The following is a 24,049-nucleotide window of genomic DNA, read 5'->3' on the forward strand; positions in this document are numbered from 1 at the left end:
CCGCACACATCCCGACACTACCACCCCCATCATCACCACACACACCCCGACACTACCGCCCTCATCATCACCGCACACATCCCGACACTACCACCCCCATCATCACCACACACATCCCGACACTACCGCCCCCATCATCACCGCGCAAATCCCGACACTACCACCCCCATCATCACCGCACACATCCCGACACTACCGCCCCCATCATCACCGCACACATCCCGACACTACCACCCCCATCATCACCACACACACCCCGACACTACCGCCCACATCATCACCGCACACATCCCGACACTACCACCCCCATCATCACCACACACATCCCGACACTACCGCCCCCATCATCACCGCGCAAATCCCGACACTACCACCCCCATCATCACCGCACACATCCCGACACTACCGCCCCCATCATCACCGCACACATCCCGACACTACCACCCCCATCATCACCACACACACCCCGACACTACCGCCCTCATCATCACCGCACACACCCCGACACTACCACCCCCATCATCACCGCACACATCCTGACACTACCACCCCCATCATTACCGCACACATCCTGACTCTACCGCCCCCATCATCACCGCACACATCCCGACACTACCACCCCCATCATCACCGCACACATCCCGACACTACCGCCCTCATCATCACCGCACACATCCCAACACTACCGCCCTCATCATCACCGCACACACCCCGACACTACCACCCCCATCATCACCGCACACATCCCGACACTACCGCCCACATCATCACCGCACACATCCCAACACTACCACCCCCATCATCACCGCACACATCCCGACACTACCACCCCCATCATCACCACACACACCCCGACACTACCGCCCACATCATCACCGCACACATCCCGACACTACCGCCCTCATCATCACCGCACACATCCCAACACTACCACCCCCATCATCACCGCACACATCCCGACACTACCACCCCCATCATCACCACACACACCCCGACACTACCGCCCACATCATCACCGCACACATCCCGACACTACCGCCCTCATCATCACCGCACACACCCCGACACTACCACCCCCATCATCACCGCACACATCCTGACACTACCACCCCCATCATTACCGCACACATCCTGACTCTACCGCCCCCATCATCACCGCACACATCCCGACACTACCACCCCCATCATCACCGCACACATCCCGACACTACCGCCCACATCATCACCGCACACATCCCGACACTACCGCCCTCATCATCACCGCACACATCCTGACACTACCACCCCCATCATCACCACACACACCCCGACACTACCGCCCACATCATCACCGCACACATCCCGACACTACCACCCCCATCATCACCGCACACATCCTGACACTACCACCCCCATCATCACCGCACACACCCCGACACTACCGCCCTCATCATCACCGCACACATCCTGACACTACCACCCCCATCATCACCGCACACATCCCGACACTACCACCCCCATCATCACCGCACACATCCCGACACTACCGCCCTCATCATCACCGCACACACCCCGACACTACCACCCCCATCATCACCGCACACATCCCGATACTACCGCCCCCATCATCACCGCGCACATCCCGACACTACCACCCCCATCATCACCGCACACACCCCGACACTACCGCCCACATCATCACCGCACACATCCCGACACTACCACCCCCATCATCACCGCACACACCCCGACACTACCGCCCCCATCATCACCGCACACATCCCGACACTACCACCCACATCATCACCGCACACATCCCGACACTACCACCCCCATCATCACCGCACACATCCTGACACTACCGCCCACATCATCACCGCACACATCCCGACACTACCACCCACATCATCACCGCACACATCCCGACAATACCACCCCCATCATCACCGCACACATCCCGACACTACCGCCCTCATCATCACCGCACACATCCCGACAATACCACCCACATCATCACCGCACACATCCCGACACTACCACCCACATCATCACCGCACACATCCCGACACTACCACCCCCATCATCACCGCACACATCCCGACACTACCACCCCCATCATCACCGCACACATCCCGACACTACCACCCCCATCATCACCGCACACATCCTGACACTACCACCCCCATCATCACCGCACACATCCTGACACTACCGCCCACATCATCACCGCACACATCCCGACACTACCACCCACATCATCACCGCACACACCCCGACACTACCGATCACATCATCACCGCACACATCCTGACACTACCACCCCCATCATCACCACACACATCCCGACACTACCGCCCCCATCATCACCGCACACACCCCGACACTACCGCCCCCATCATCACCGCACACATCCCGACAATACCACCCACATCATCACCGCACACATCCCGACACTACCACCCCCATCATCACCGCACACATCCTGACACTACCACCCCCATCATCACCGCACACATCCTGACACTACCGCCCACATCATCACCGCACACATCCCGACACTACCGCCCTCATCATCACCGCACACATCCTGACACTACCACCCCCATCATCACCACACACACCCCGACACTACCGCCCCCATCATCACCGCACACACCCCGACACTACCGCCCCCATCATCACCGCGCACATCCCGACACTACCACCCCCATCATCACCGCACACATCCCGACACTACCACCCCCATCATCACCGCACACATCCTGACACTACCACCCCCATCATCACCGCACACACCCCGACACTACCGCCCCCATCATCACCACACACACCCCGACACTACCGCCCACATCATCACCGCACACACCCCGACACTACCACCCCCATCATCACCGCACACATCCCGACACTACCGCCCACATCATCACCGCACACACCCCGACACTACCACCCCCATCATCACCGCACACATCCCGACACTACCGCCCACATCATCACCGCACACACCCCGACACTACCGCCCACATCATCACCGCACACATCCCCACACTACCGCCCTCATCATCACCGCACACACCCCGACACTACCACCCCCATCATCACCGCACACACCCCGACACTACCGCCCACATCATCACCGCACACACCCCGACACTACCGCCCACATCATCACCGCACACATCCCCACACTACCGCCCTCATCATCACCGCACACATCCCGACACTACCGCCCTCATCATCACCGCACACATCCTGACATTCCCGCCCACATCATCACCGCACACATCCCGACACTACCACCCCCATCATCACCGCACACACCCCGACACTACCGCCCACATCATCACCGCACACATCCCGACACTACCGCCCCCATCATCACCGCACACATCCTGACACTACCACCCCCATCATCACCGCACACACCCCGACACTACCGCCCCCATCATCACCGCACACACCCCGACACTACCACCCCCATCATCACCGCACACATCCCGACACTACCGCCCACATCATCACCGCACACATCCCGATACTACCGCCCCCATCATCACCGCGCACATCCCGACACTACCACCCCCATCATCACCGCACACACCCCGACACTACCGCTCACATCATCACCGCACACATCCCAACACTACCACCCCCATGATCACCGCACACATCCCGACACTACCGCCCCCATCATCACCGCACACACCCCGACACTACCACCCCCATCATCACCGCACACATCCTGACACTACCGCCCCCATCATCACCGCACACGTCCCAACACTACCGTCCTCATCATCACCGCACACATCCCGACACTACCACCCCCATGATCACCGCACACATCCCGACACTACCGCTCACATCATCACCGCACACATCCCAACACTACCACCCCCATGATCACCGCACACATCCCGACACTACCACCCCCATCATCACCGCACACACCCCGACACTACCGCTCACATCATCACCGCACACATCCCAACACTACCACCCCCATGATCACCGCACACATCCCGACACTACCGCTCACATCATCACCGCACACATCCCAACACTACCACCCCCATGATCACCGCACACATCCCGACACTACCACCCCCATCATCACCGCACACACCCCGACACTACCGCTCACATCATCACCGCACACATCCCAACACTACCACCCCCATGATCACCGCACACATCCCGACACTACCACCCCCATCATCACCGCACACATCCCGACACTACCGCCCCCATCATCACCGCACACATCCCGACACTACCACCCCCATCATCACCGCACACATCCCGACACTACCACCCCCATCATCACCGCACACATCCCGACACTACCGCCCCCATCATCACCGCACACACCCCGACACTACCACCCCCATCATCACCGCACACACCCCGACACTACCGCCCTCATCATCACCGCACACATCCCGACACTACCACCCCCATCATCACCGCACACATCCCGACACTACCACCCCCATCATCACCGCACACATCCCGACACTACCGCCCTCATCATCACCGCACACATCCCGACACTACCACCCCCATCATCACCGCACACACCCCGACACTACCACCCCCATCATCACCGCACACATCCCGACACTCCCGCACCCATCATCACCGCACACATCCCAACACTACCACCCCCATCATCACCGCACACATCCCGACACTACCACCCCCATCATCACCGCACACACCCCGACACTACCGCGCACATCCCAACACTACCACCCACATCATCACCGCACACATCCCGACACTACCACGCCCATCATCACCGCACACACCCCGACACTACCGCCCACATCTTCACCACACACATCCCAACACTACCACCCCCATCATCACCGCACACATCCCAACACTACCACCCCCATCATCACCGCACACACCCCGACACTACCACCCCCATCATCACCGCATACATCCCAACACTACCACCCCCATCATCACCGCACACATCCCGACACTACCACCCCCATCATCACCGCACACATCCTGACACTACCGCACCCATCATCACCGCACACATCCCGACACTACCACCCCTATCATCACCGCACACATCCCGACACTACCACGCCCATCATCACCGCACACACCCCGACACTACCGCCCACATCTTCACCGCACACATCCCAACACTACCACCCCCATCATCACCGCACACACCCCGACACTACCACCCCCATCATCACCGCATACATCCCAACACTACCACCCCCATCATCACCGCATACATCCCAACACTACCACCCCCATCATCACCGCACACATCCCGACACTACCACCCCCATCATCACCGCACACATCCTGACACTACTGCACCCATCATCACCGCACACATCCCGACACTACCACCCCCATCATCACCGCACACATCCCGACACTACACCCCTCATTATCCCCGCACACACCCCGACACTACAACCCTCATTATCACAGCACACATCCCGACACTACCACCCCCATCATCACTGCACACATCCCGACACTACCACCCCCATCATCACCGCACACATCCCGACACTACCGCCCCCATAATCACTGCACACACCGCGACACTACCGCCCACATCATCACCGCACACATCCCAACACCATCGCGCACATCATCACCGCACACATCCCGACACTACCGCCCACATCATCACCGCACACATCCCAACACTACCACCCCCATCATCACCGCACACACCCCGGCACTACCGCCCCCATCATCACCGCACACATCCCGACACTACCGCCCACATCATCACTGCACACATTACGACACTACCGCCCCCATCATCTCCGCACACATCCCGACACTACCACCCCCATCATCACCGCACACATCCCGACACTACCGCCCCCATCATCACCGCACACATCCCGACACTACTGCCCACATCATCACCGCACACACCCCGGCACTACCGCACCTATCATCACCGCACATATCCCGGCACTACCGCACCTATCATCACCGCACATATCCCGGCACTACCACCCACATCTTCACCGCACATATCCCGACACTACCGCCCACATCATCACCGCACACATCCCGATACTACAGCCCCCATCATCACCGCACACATCCCGACACTACCCCCGCCATCATCACCGCACACACCCCGACACTACCACCCCTATCATCACCGCACATATCCCGACACTACCCCCGCCATCATCACCGCACACACCTCGACACTACCACCCCCATTATCACCGCACACATCCCGACACTACCCCCGCCATCATCACCGCACACACCCCGACACTACCACCCCCATCATCACCGCACACATCCCGACACTACAGACCACATCATCACCGCACACATCCCGACACTACCGCCCCCATCATCACCGCACACATCCCGACACTACTGCCCACATCATCACCGCACACACCCCGGCACTACCGCACCTATCATCACCGCACACATCCCGACACTACCGCACTTATCATCACCGCACATATCCCGGCACTACCGCCCACATCATCACCGCACACACCCCGACACTACCCCCGCCATCATCACCGCACACACCCCGACACTACCCCCACCATCATCACCGCACACACCCCGACACTACCACCCCCATCATAACCGCACACATCCCGACACTACAGCCAACATCATCACCGCACACATCCCGACACTACCACCCCCATCATCACTGCACACATCCCGACAAAACTGCGCACATCATCACCGCACACATCCCGACACTACCGCGCACATCATCACCGCACACATCCAGACACTACCACCCCCATCATCACCGCACACATCCCAACACTACCGCTCCCATCATCACCGCACACATCCCAACACTACCGCGCACATCATCACCGCACACACCCCGACACTACAGCCCCCATCATCACCGCACACATCCCGACACTACCACCCCCATCATCACCACACACATCCCGACACTACCGCAACATCATCACCATACACACCCCGACACTACCACTCCCATCATCACTGCACATATCCCGACACTACCCCCGCCATCATCACCGCACACACCCCGACACTACCGCGCACATCATCACCGCACACATCCCGACACTACCGCGCACATCATCACCGCACACATCCCAACACTACCGCGCACATCATCACCGCACACACCCCGACACTACCGCCCACATCATCACCGCACACATCCCGACACTACTACCCCCATCATCACCACACACATCCCGACACTACCGCAACATCATCACCATACACACTCCGACACTACCACTCCCATCATCACTGCACATATCCCGACACTACCCCCGCCATCATCACCGCACACACCCCGACACTACCACCCCCATAATCACCGCAATCATCCCGACACTACAGCTCACATCATCACCGCACACATCCCGACACTACCCCCGCCATCATCACCGCACACACCTCGACACTACCAGCCCCATCATCACCGCACACATCCCGACACTACAGCCCACATCATCACCGCACACATCCCGACACTACCACCCCCATCATCACCGCACACATCCCGACACTACCACCCCCATCATCACCGCACACATCCCGACACTACCGCCCACATCATCACCGCACACATCCCGCACTACCACCCCCATCATCACCGCAAACACCCCGACACTACCACCCCCATCATCACCGCAAACACCCCGACACTACCACCCCCATCATCACCGCACACATCCCGACACTACCACCCCCATCATCACCGCAAACACCCCGACACTACCACCACCATCATCACCGCACACATCCCGACACTACCTCCCCCATCATCACCGCACACACCCCGACACTACCACCCCCATCATCACCGCACATATCCCGACACTACCGCCCACATCATCACCGCACACATCCCGACACTACAGCCCACATCATCACCGCACACATCCCGACACTACCACCCCCATCATCACCGCACACATCCCGACACTACCACCCCCATCATCACCGCGCACATCCCGACACTACCACCCCCATCATCACCGCACACACCTTGGAACTACCATCCCCATCATCACCTCACACATCCCGACACTACCGCACCTATCATCACCGCACATATCCCGGCACTACCGCCCACATCATCACTGCACACGTCCCGACACTACCGCGCACATCATCACCGCACACAGCCCGACACTACAGCCTTCATCATCACCGCGCACATCCCGACACTCCCGCACCCATCATCACTGCACACATCCCAACACTAAAACCCCCATCATCACTGCACACATCCCGACACTACAGCCCTCATCATCACTGCACACATCCCGACACTACAGCCCTCATCATCACTGCACACATCCCGACACTACAGCCCTCATCATCACCGCACACATCCCGACACTACCGCCCACATCATCCCCGCACACACCCCGGCACTACCGCCCCCATCATCACCGCACACACCCCGGCACTACCGCCCCCATCATCCCCGCACACACCCCGGCACTACCGCCCCCATCATCACCGCACACACCCCGGCACTACCGCCCCCATCATCACCGCACACATCCCAACACTACCACCCCCATCATCACTGCACACATCCCGACACTACTGCGCACATCATCACCGCACACATCCCGACACTACCACCCCCATCATCACCGCACACATCCCGACACTACCACCCCCATCATCACCGCACACATCCCGACACTACCACCCCCATAATCACCGCACACATCCCGACACTACAACCCCCATCATCACCGCACACATCCTGACACTACCGTCCACATCATCACTGCACACATCCCGACACTACCACCCCCATCATCACCGCACACATCCCGACACTACCACCCCCATCATCACCGCACACATCCCGACACTACCACCCCCATAATCATCGCACACATCCCGACACTACCACCCCCATCATCACCGCACACATCCTGACACTACCGCCCTCATCATCACCGCACACATCCTGACACTACCGCCCCCATCATCACCGCACACACCCCGACACTACCACCCGCATCATCACCGCACACATCCCGACACTACCACCCCCATCATCACCGCACACATCCCGACACTATCGCCCACATCATCACCGCACACATCCCGACACTACCACCCCCATCATCACCGCACACACCTCGGCACTACCATCCCCATCATCACCTCACACATCCCGACACTACTGCCCATATCATCACCGCACACACCCCGGCACTACCGCAGCTATCATTACCGCACATATCCCAGGACTACCGCACCTATCATCACCGCACATATCCCGGCACTACCATCCCCATCATCACCTCACACATCCCGACACTACTGCCCATATCATCACCGCACACACCCCGGCACTACCGCAGCTATCATCACCGCACATATCCCAGGACTACCGCACCTATCATCACCGCACACACCCCGGCACTACCGCCCACATCATCACCGCACACGTCCCGACAACCGCGCACATCATCAACGCACACATCCCGACACTACCACCCCCATCATCACTGCACACATCCCGACACTACCGCCCACATCATCACCGCACACATCCCGACACTACCGCCCACATCATCACCGCACACATCCCGACACTACCACCCACATCATCACCGCACACATCCCGACACTACCACCCCCATCATCACCGCACACATCCCGAAACTACCACCCACATCATCACCGCACACATCCCGACACTACCGCCCACATCATCACCGCACACATCCCGACACTACCGCCCACATCATCACCGCACACACCCCGACACTACAGCCCTCATCATCACCGCACTCATCCCGACACTACTGTCCACATCATCACCGCACATATCCCGAAACTACAGCCCCCATCATCACCGCACACATCCCGACACTACCGCCCTCATCATCACCGCACACATCCTGACACTACCGTCCACATCATCACCGCACACATCCCGACACTATCGCCCACATCATCACCGCACACATCCCGACACTATCGCCCACATCATCACCGCACACATCCCGACAATACCGCCGACATCATCACCGCACACATCCTGACACTACCGCCCTCATCATCACCGCACACATCCCGACACTACCGCCCTCATCATCACCGCACACATCCCCAAACTAACGCCCACATCATCACCGCACACATCCCGACACTACCGCCCACATCATCACCGCACACATCTCGACACTACCACCCCCATCATCACCGCACACACCCCAACACTACCGCCGCCATCATCACCGCACACACCCAAACACTACAGCCCTTATCATCACCGCACACATCCCGACACTACCGTCCACATCATCACCGCACACATCCCGACACTACCGCCGCCATCATCACCGCACACACCCAAACACTACCGTCCACATCATCACCGCACACATCCCGACACTACCGTCCACATCATCACCGCACACATCCCGACACTACCGTCCACATCATCACCGCACACATCCCGACACTACCGTCCACATCATCACCGCACACATCCCGACACTATCGCCCACATCATCACCGCTCACATCCCGACACTACCACCCCCATCATCACCGCACAAATCCCGACACTACCGTCCACATCATCACCGCACACATCCCGACAATACCGCCCACATCATCACCGCACACTTCCCGACACTACCGCGCACATCATCACCGCACACATCCAGACACTACCACCCCCATCATCACCGCACACATCCCAACACTACCGCTCCCATCATCACCGCACACATCCCAACACTACCGCGCACATCATCACCGCACACACCCCGACACTACAGCCCCCATCATCACCGCACACACCCCGACACTACCGCCCACATCATCACCGCACACATCCCGACACTACCGCAACATCATCACCATACACACCCCGACACTACCACTCCCATCATCACCGCACATATCCCGACACTACCCCCGCCATCATCACCGCACACACCCCGACACTACCACCCCCATCATCACCGCACACATACCGACACTACAGCCCACATCATCACCGCACACATCCCGACACAACCACCCCCATCATCACCGCACACATCCCGACACTACCCCCGCCATCATCACCGCACACACCCCGACACTACCACCCCCATCATCACCGCACACATCCCGACACTACAGCCCACATCATCACCGCACACATCCCGACACTACCACCCCCATCATCACCGCACACACCTCGGCACTACCATCCCCATCATCACCTCACACATCCCGACACTACTGCCCATATCATCACCGCACACACCCCGGCACTACCGCAGCTATCATCACCGCACACATCCCGACACTACCGCCCCCATCATCACCGCACACACCCCGACACTACCACCCGCATCATCACCGCACACATCCCGACACTACCACCCCCATCATCACCGCACACATCCCGACACTATCGCCCACATCATCACCGCACACATCCCGACACTACCGCCCACATCATCACCGCACACATCCCGACACTACCGCCCACATCATCACCGCACACACCCCGACACTACAGCCCTCATCATCACCGCACTCATCCCGACACTACTGTCCACATCATCACCGCACACATCCCGAAACTACAGCCCCCATCATCACCGCACACATCCCGACACTACCGCCCTCATCATCACCGCACACATCCTGACACTACCGTCCACATCATCACCGCACACATCCCGACACTATCGCCCACATCATCACCGCACACATCCCGACACTATCGCCCACATCATCACCGCACACATCCCGACAATACCGCCGACATCATCACCGCACACATCCTGACACTACCGCCCTCATCATCACCGCACACATCCCGACACTACCGCCCTCATCATCACCGCACACATCCCCAAACTAACGCCCACATCATCACCGCACACATCCCGACACTACCGCCCACATCATCACCGCACACATCTCGACACTACCACCCCCATCATCACCGCACACACCCCAACACTACCGCCGCCATCATCACCGCACACACCCAAACACTACAGCCCTTATCATCACCGCACACATCCCGACACTACCGTCCACATCATCACCGCACACATCCCGACACTACCGCCGCCATCATCACCGCACACACCCAAACACTACCGTCCACATCATCACCGCACACATCCCGACACTACCGTCCACATCATCACCGCACACATCCCGACACTACCGTCCACATCATCACCGCACACATCCCGACACTACCGCCCTCATCATCACCGCACACATCCCGACACTACCGTCCACATCATCACCGCACACATCCCGACACTATCGCCCACATCATCACCGCTCACATCCCGACACTACCACCCCCATCATCACCGCACAAATCCCGACACTACCGTCCACATCATCACCGCACACATCCCGACAATACCGCCCACATCATCACCGCACACTTCCCGACACTACCGCGCACATCATCACCGCACACATCCAGACACTACCACCCCCATCATCACCGCACACATCCCAACACTACCGCTCCCATCATCACCGCACACATCCCAACACTACCGCGCACATCATCACCGCACACACCCCGACACTACAGCCCCCATCATCACCGCACACACCCCGACACTACCGCCCACATCATCACCGCACACATCCCGACACTACCGCAACATCATCACCATACACACCCCGACACTACCACTCCCATCATCACCGCACATATCCCGACACTACCCCCGCCATCATCACCGCACACACCCCGACACTACCACCCCCATCATCACCGCACACATACCGACACTACAGCCCACATCATCACCGCACACATCCCGACACAACCACCCCCATCATCACCGCACACATCCCGACACTACCCCCGCCATCATCACCGCACACACCCCGACACTACCACCCCCATCATCACCGCACACATCCCGACACTACAGCCCACATCATCACCGCACACATCCCGACACTACCACCCCCATCATCACCTCACACACCTCGGCACTACCATCCCCATCATCACCTCACACATCCCGACACTACTGCCCATATCATCACCGCACACACCCCGGCACTACCGCAGCTATCATCACCGCACACATCCCGACACTACCGCCCCCATCATCACCGCACACACCCCGACACTACCACCCGCATCATCACCGCACACATCCCGACACTACCACCCCCATCATCACCGCACACATCCCGACACTATCGCCCACATCATCACCGCACACATCCCGACACTACCACCCCCATCATCACCGCACACACCTCGGCACTACCATCCCCATCATCACCTCACACATCCCGACACTACTGCCCATATCATCACCGCACACACCCCGGCACTACCGCAGCTATCATCACCGCACATATCCCAGGACTACCGCACCTATCATCACCGCACACACCCCGGCACTACCGCCCACATCATCACCGCACACGTCCCGACAACCGCGCACATCATCAACGCACACATCCCGACACTACCACCCCCATCATCACTGCACACATCCCGACACTACTGCGCAAATCATCACCGCACACTTCCCGACACTACCGCCCACATCATCACCGCACACATCCCGACACTACCGCCCACATCATCACCGCACACATCCCGACACTACCACCCACATCATCACCGCACACATCCCGACACTACCACCCCCATCATCACCGCACACATACCGACACTACAGCCCACATCATCACCGCACACATCCCGACACAACCACCCCCATCATCACCGCACACATCCCGACACTACCCCCGCCATCATCACCGCACACACCCCGACACTACCACCCCCATCATCACCGCACACATCCCGACACTACAGCCCACATCATCACCGCACACATCCCGACACTACCACCCCCATCATCACCGCACACATCCCGACACTACCACCCCCATCATCACCGCACACATCCCGACACTACCGCCCACATCATCACCGCACACATCCCGCACTACCACCCCCATCATCACCGCACACATCCCGACACTACCACCCCCATCATCACCGCACACACCCCGACACTACCACCCCCATCATCACCGCACACATCCCGACACTACCTCCTCCATCATCACCGCACACACCCCGACACTACCACCCCCATCATCACCGCACATATCCCGACACTACTGCCCACATCATCACCGCACACATCCCGACACTACAGCCCACATCATCACCGCACACATCCCGACACTACCACCCCCATCATCACCGCACACATCCCGACACTACCACCCCTATCATCTCCGCACACACCCCGACACTACCGCTCACATCATCACCGCACACATCCCGACACTACCGCCCACATCATCACCGCACACATCCCAACACTACCACCCCCATCATCACCGCACACACCCCGGCACTACCGCCCCCATCATCACCGCACACATCCCGACACTACCGCCCACATCATCACTGCACACATCCCGACACTACCCGCCCCCATCATCACCGCACACATCCCGACACTACCACCCCCATCATCACCGCACACATCCCGACACTACCGCCCCCATCATCACTGCACACATCCCGACACTACTGCCCACATCATCACCGCACACACCCCGGCACTACCGCACCTATCATCACCGCACATATCCCGGCACTACCGCACCTATCATCACCGCATATATCCCGGCACTACCACCCACATCTTCACCGCACATATCCCGACACTACCGCCCACATCATCACCGCACACATCCCGATACTACAGCCCCCATCATCACCGCACACATCCCGACACTACCCCCGCCATCATCACCGCACACACCCCGACACTACCACCCCTATCATCACCGCACATATCCCGACACTACCCCCGCCATCATCACCGTACACACCCCGACACTACCACCCCCATCATCACCGCACACATCCCGACACTACAGCCCACATCATCACCGCACACACCCCGAAACTACCACCCCCATCATCACCGCACACATCCCGACACTACCCCCGCCATCATCACCGCACACACCCCGACACTACCACCCCCATCATCACCGCACACATCCCGACACTACAGCCCCTATCATCACCGCACACATCCCGACACTACTGCCCACATCATCACCGCACACACCCCGGCACTACCGCACCTATCATCACCGCACACATCCCGGCACTACCGCACTTATCATCACCGCACATATCCCGGCACTACCACCCACATCTTCACCGCACATATCCCGACACTACCGCCCACATCATCACCGCACACACCCTGAAACTACCACCCCCATCATCACCGCACACATCCCGACACTACCCCCGCCATCATCACCGCACACACCCCGACACTACCACCCCCATCATCACCGCACACATCCCGACACTACTGCCCACATCATCACCGCACACATCCCTACACTACCGCCCCCATCATCACCGCACACATCCCGACACTACTGCCCACATCATCACCGCACACACCCCGGCACTACCGCACCTGTCATCACCGCACATATCCCGGCACTACCACCCACATCTTCACCGCACATATCCCGACACTACCGCCCACATCATCACCGCACACACCCCGACACTACCCCCGCCATCATCACCGCACACACCCCGACACTAACCCCACCATCATCACCGCACACACCCCGACACTACCACCCCCATCATCACCGCACACATCCCGACACTACAGCCAACATCATCACCGCACACATCCCGACACTACCACCCCCATCATCACCGCACACATCCCGACACTACCACCCCCATCATCACCGCACACATCCCGACACTACCGCCCACATCATCACCGCACACATCCCGACACTACAACCCACATCATCACCGCACACATCCCGACACTACCACCCCCATCATCACCGCACACATCCCGTCACTACCACCCCCATCATCACTGCACACATCCTGACACTACCGCCCACATCATCACCGCACACACCTTGGCACTACCATCCCCATCATCACCTCACACATCCCGATACTACTGCCCATATCATCACCGCACACACCCCAGCACTACCGCACCTATCATCACCGCACATATCCCGGCACTACCGCACCTATCATCACCGCACATATCCCAGCACTACCGCCCACATCATCACCGCACACGTCCCGACACTACCGCGCACATCATCACCGCACACATCCCGACACTACCGCCCCCATCATCACTGCACACATCCCGACACTACCACCCCCATCATCACTGCACACATCCCGACACTACCGCCCACATCATCACCGCACACATCCCAACACTACTGCGCACATCATCACCGCACACATCCCGACACTACCACCCCCATAATCACCGCACACATCCCGACACTACCACCCCCATCATCACCGCACACATCCCGACACTACCACCCCCATAATCACCGCACACATCCTGACACAACCGCCCACATCATCCCCGCACACACCCCGGCACTACCGCCCCCATCATCACCGCACACACCCCGGCACTACAGCCCCCATCATCCCCGCACACACCCCGGCACTTCCGCCCCCATCATCCCCGCACACACCCCGGCACTACCGCCCCCATCATCACCGCACACACCCAGGCACTACCGCCCCCATCATCCCCGCACACACCCCGGCACTACCGCCCCCATCATCACCGCACACACCCCGGCACTACCGCCCCCATCATCACCGCACACATCCCAACACTACCACCCCCATCATCACCGCACACATCCCAACACTACCACCCCCATCATCACCGCACACATCCCGACACTACAGCCCACATCATCACCGCACACATCCCGACACTACCACTCCCATCATCACCGCACACATCCCGACACTACCACCCCCATCATCACCGCACACATCCCGACACTACCGCCCACATCATCACCGCACACATCCCGACACTACCACCCCCATCATCACCGCACACATCCCGACACTACCACCCCCATCATCACCGCACACATCCCGACACTACCACCCCCATAATCACCGCACACATCCCGACACTACCACCCCCATCATCACCGCACACATCCTGACACTACCGTCCACATCATCACTGCACACATCCCGACACTACCACCCCCATCATCACCGCACACATCCCGACACTACCACCCCCATCATCACCGCACACATCCCGACACTACTGCACCCATCATCACCGCACACATCCCGACACTACCACCCCCATAATCATCGCACACATCCCGACACTACCACCCCCATCATCACCGCACACATCCTGACACTACCGCCCACATCATCACCGCACACATCCTGACACTACCGCCCCCATCATCACCGCACACACCCCGACACTACCACCCGCATCATCACCGCACACATCCCGACACTACCACCCCCATCATCACCGCACACATCCCGACACTACCGCCCACATCATCACCGCACACATCCCGACACTACCACCCCCATCATCACCGCACACACCTCGGCACTACCATCCCCATCATCACCTCACACATCCCGACACTACTGCCCATATCATCACCGCACACACCCCGGCACTACCGCACCTATCATCACCGCACATATCCCAGGACTACCGCACCTATCATCACCGCACATATCCCGGCACTACCGCCCACATCATCACCGCACACGTCCCGACAACCGCGCACATCATCAACGCACACATCCCGACACTACCACCCCCATCATCACTGCACACATCCCGACACTACTGCGCACATCATCACCGCACACTTCCCGACACTACCGCCCACATCATCACCGCACACATCCCGACACTACCGCCCACATCATCACCGCACACATCCCGACACTACCGCCCACATCATACCCGCACACATCCCGACACTACCACCCACATCATCACCGCACACATCCCGACACTACCGCCCACATCATCACCGCACACATCCCGACACTACCGCCCACATCATCACCGCACACACCCCGACACTACAGCCCTCATCATCACCGCACTCATCCCGACACTACTGTCCACATCATCACCGCACACATCCCGAAACTACAGCCCCCATCATCACCGCACACATCCCGACACTACCGCCCTCAACATCACCGCACACATCCTGACACTACCGCCCTCATCATCACCGCACACATCCCGACACTACCGCCCCCATCATCACCGCACACATCCCGACACTACTGCCCACATCATCACCGCACACATCCCGGCACTACCGCACTTATCATCACCGCACATATCCCGGCACTACCACCCACATCTTCACCGCACATATCCCGACTCTACCACCCACATCATCACCGCACACACCCCGACACTACCCCCGCCATCATCACCGCACACACCCCGACACTACCACCCCCATCATCACCGCACACATCCCGACACTACAGCCAACATCATCACCGCACACATCCCGACACTACCACCCCCATCATCACCGCACACATCCCGACACTACCACCCCCATCATCACCGCACACATCCCGACACTACCGCCCACATCATCACCGCACACATCCCGACACTACAGCCCACATCATCACCGCACACATCCCGACACTACCACCCCCATCATCACCGCACACATCCCGACACTACCACCCCCATCATCACCGCACACATCCCGACACTACCACCCACATCATCACCGCACACATCCCGACACTACCACCCCCATCATCACCGCACACATCCCGACACTACCACCCCCATCATCACCGCACACATCCCGACACTACCACCCCCATCATCACCGCACACATCCCGACACTACCACCCCCATCATCACTGCACACATCCTGACACTACCGCCCACATCATCACCGCACACACCTTGGCACTACCATCCCCATCATCACCTCACACATCCCGACACTACTGCCCATATCATCACCGCACACACCCCGGCACTACCGCACCTATCATCACCGCACATATCCCGGCACTACCGCACCTATCATCACCGCACATATCCCAGCACTACCGCCCACATCATCACCGCACACGTCCCGACACTACCGCGCACATCATCACCGCACACATCCCGACACTACCACCCCCATCATCACTGCACACATCCCGACACTACCGCCCACATCATCACCGCACACATCCCAACACTACTGCGCACATCATCACTGCACACATCCCGACACTACCGCCCACATCATCACCGCACACATCCCAACACTACTGCGCACATCATCACCGCACACATCCCGAAACTACCACCCCCATCATCACCGCACACATCCCGACACTACCACCCCCATAATCACCGCACACATCCTGACACAACCGCCCACATCATCCCCGCACACACCCCGGCACTACCGCCCCCATCATCACCGCACACACCCCGGCACTACAGCCCCCATCATCCCCGCACACACCCCGGCACTACCGCCCCCATCATCCCCGCACACACCCCGGCACTACCGCCCCCATCATCACCGCACACACCCAGGCACTACCGCCCCCATCATCCCCGCACACACCCCGGCACTACCGCCCCCATCATCACCGCACACACCCCGGCACTACCGCCCCCATCATCACCGCACACATCCCAACACTACCACCCCCATCATCACCGCACACATCCCGACACTACCACCCCCATTATCACTGCACACATCCCGACAAAACTGCGCACATCATCACCGCACACATCCCGACACTACCGCGCACATCATCACCGCACACATCCAGACACTACCACCCCCATCATCACCGCACACATCCCAACACTACCGCTCCCATCATCACCGCACACATCCCAACACTACCGCGCACATCATCACCGCACACACCCCGACACTACAGCCCCCATCATCACCGCACACACCCCGACACTACCGCAACATCATCACCATACACACCCCGACACTACCGCCCACATCATCACCGCACACATCCCGACACTACCGCAACATCATCACCATACACACCCCGACACTGCCACTCCCATCATCACCGCACATATCCCGACACTACCCCCGCCATCATCACCGCACACACCCCGACACTACCACCCCCATAATCACCGCACACATCCCGACACTACAGCCCACATCATCACCGCACACATCCCGACACTACCACCCCCATCATCACCGCACACATCCCGACACTACCCCCCGCCATCATCACCGCACACACCCCGACACTACCACCCCCATCATCACCGCACACATCCCGACACTACAGCCCACATCATCACCGCACACATCCCGACACTACCACCCCTATCATCACCGCACACATCCCGACACTACAGCCCACATCATCACCGCACACACCCCGACACTACCGCCCCCATCATCACTGCACACATCCCGACACTACCACCCCCATCATCACCGCACACACCCCGACACTACCGCCCCCCATCATCACCGCACACATCCCGACACTACCACCCCCATCATCACCGCACACATCCCGACACTACCGCCCACATCATCACCGCACACATCCCGCACTACCACCCCATCATCACCGCACACATCCCGACACTACCACCCCCATCATCACCGCAAACACCCCGACACTACCACCCCCATCATCACCGCACACATCCCGACACTACCACCCCCATCATCACCGCAAACACCCCGACACTACCACCCCCATCATCACCGCACACATCCCGACACTACCTCCCCCATCATCACCGCACACACCCCGACACTACCACCCCCATCATCACCGCACATATCCCGACACTACCGCCCACATCATCACCGCACACATCCCGACACTACAGCCCACATCATCACCGCACACATCCCGACACTACCACCCCCATCATCACCGCACACATCCCGACACTACCACCCCCATCATCACCGCGCACATCCCGACACTACCACCCCCATCATCACCGCGCACATCCCGACACTACCACCCCCATCATCACCGCACACATCCTGACACTACCGCCCACATCATCACCGCACACACCTTGGAACTACCATCCCCATCATCACCTCACACATCCCGACACTACCGCACCTATCATCACCGCACATATCCCGGCACTACCGCACCTATCATCACCGCACATATCCCGGCACTACCGCCCACATCATCACCGCACACGTCCCGACACTACCGCGCACATCATCACCGCACACACCCCGACACTACCGCCCCCATCATCACCGCACACAGCCCGACACTACAGCCCTCATCATCACCGCGCACATCCCGACACTCCCGCACCCATCATCACTGCACACATCCCAACACTAAAACCCCCATCATCACTGCACACATCCCGACACTACAGCCCTCATCATCACTGCACACATCCCGACACTACAGCCCTCATCATCACTGCACACATCCCGACACTACTGCGCACATCATCACCGCACACATCCCGACACTACCACCCCCATCATCACCGCACACATCCCGACACTACCGCCCACATCATCCCCGCACACACCCCGGCACTACCGCCCCCATCATCACCGCACACACCCCGGCACTACCGCCCCCATCATCCCCGCACACACCCCGGCACTACCGCCCCCATCATCACCGCACACACCCCGGCACTACCGCCCCCATCATCACCGCACACATCCCAACACTACCACCCCCATCATCACTGCACACATCCCGACACTACTGCACACATCATCACCGCACACATCCCGACACTACCGCGCACATCATCACCGCACACATCCACACACTACTACCCCCATCATCACCGCACACACCCAGACACTACAGCCCCCATCATCACCGCACACACCCCGGCAGTACCACCCCCATAATCACCGCACACACCCCGACACTACAGCCCTCATTATCACCACACACATCTCAACACTACCACCCCCATCATCACCGCACACATCCCGACACTACAGCCCCCATCATCCCCGCACACACTCCGACACTACAGCCCCCATCATCACCGCACATATCCCGACACTACCCCCGCCATCATCACCGCACACATCCCGACACTACCACCCCCATCATCACTGCACACACCCCGACACTACAGCCCACATCATCACCGCACACATCCCGACACTACCACCCCCATCATCACCGCACACATCCCGACACTACCCCCGCCATCATCACCGCACACACCCCGACACTACCACCCCCACCATCACCGCACACATCCCGACACTACCCCCCCCATCATCACCGCACACATCCCGACACTACCACTCCCATCATCACCGCACACATCCCGACACTACCACCCCCATCATCACCGCACACATCCCGACACTACCGCCCCCATCATCACCGCACACATCCCGACACTACCGCCCCCATCATCACTGCACACATCCCGACACTACCACCCACATCATCACCGCACACATCCCGACACTACCACCCCCATCATCACCGCACACACCCCGGCACTACCACCCACATCGTCACTGCACACATCCCGACACTACCGCCCACATCATCACTGCACACACCCCGACACTACCACCCCCATCATCACCGCACACATCCCAACACTACCGCCCACATCATCACCGCACACACCCCGACACTACCGCGCACATCATCACCGCACACATCCCGACACTACCACCCACATCATCACCGCACACATCCCGACACTACCACCCACATCATCACCGCACACATCCCGACACTACCACCCCCATCATCACCGCACACATCCCGACACTACCGCGCACATCATCACCGCACACATCCCAACACTACCGCGCACATCATCACCGCACACACCCCGACACTACCGCCCCCATCATCACCGCACACATCCCGATACTACCACCCCCATAATCACCGCACACATCCCGACACTACCACCCCCATCATCACCGCACACATCCTGACACTACCGTCCACATCATCACTGCACACATCCCGAAACTACCACCCCCATCATCACCGCACACATCCCGACACTACCACCCCCATCATCACCGCACACATCCCGACACTACCACCCCCATCATCACCGCACACATCCCGATACTACCACCCCCATAATCACCGCACACATCCCGACACTACCACCCCCATCATCACCGCACACATCCTGACACTACCGTCCACATCATCACTGCACACATCCCGACACTACCACCCCCATCATCACCGCACACATCCCGACACTACCACCCCCATCATCACCGCACACATCCCGACACTACCACCCCCATAATCATCGCACACATCCCGACACTACCACCCCCATCATCACCGCACACATCCTGACACTACCACCCCCATCATCACCGCACACATCCCAACACTACCACCCCCATCATCACCGCACACATCCCGACACTACCGCCCTCATCATCACCGCACACATCCTGACACTACCGCCCCCATCATCACCGCACACACCCCGACACTAACACCCGCATCATCACCGCACACATCCCGACACTACCACCCCCATCATCACCGCACACATCCCGACACTACCGCCCACATCATCACCGCACACATCCCGACACTACTGCCCATATCATCACCGCACACACCCCGGCACTACCGCACCTATCATCACCGCACACATCCCGACACTACCACCCCCATCATCACCGCACACATCCCGACACTACCACCCCCATCATCACCGCACACATCCCGACACTATCGCCCACATCATCACCGCACACGTCCCGACAACCGCGCACATCATCAACGCACACATCCCGACACTACTGCGCACATCATCACCGCACACTTCCCGACACTACCGCCCACATCATCACCGCACACATCCCGACACTACCGCCCACATCATCACCGCACACATCCCGACACTACCACCCCCATCATCACTGCACACATCCCGACACTACTGCGCACATCATCACCGCACACTTCCCGACACTACCACCCCCATCATCACCGCACACATCCCGACACTACCGCCCACATCATCACCGCACACATCCCGACACTACCGCCCACATCATCCCCGCACACATCCCGACACTACCACCCACATCATCACCGCACACATCCCGACACTACCGCCCACATCATCACCGCACACACCCCGACACTACAGCCCTCATCATC

The sequence above is a fragment of the Anomaloglossus baeobatrachus genome (assembly GCF_048569485.1).
Source record: "Anomaloglossus baeobatrachus isolate aAnoBae1 chromosome 1 unlocalized genomic scaffold, aAnoBae1.hap1 SUPER_1_unloc_4, whole genome shotgun sequence".
Lineage (NCBI taxonomy): Eukaryota > Metazoa > Chordata > Amphibia > Anura > Aromobatidae > Anomaloglossus > Anomaloglossus baeobatrachus.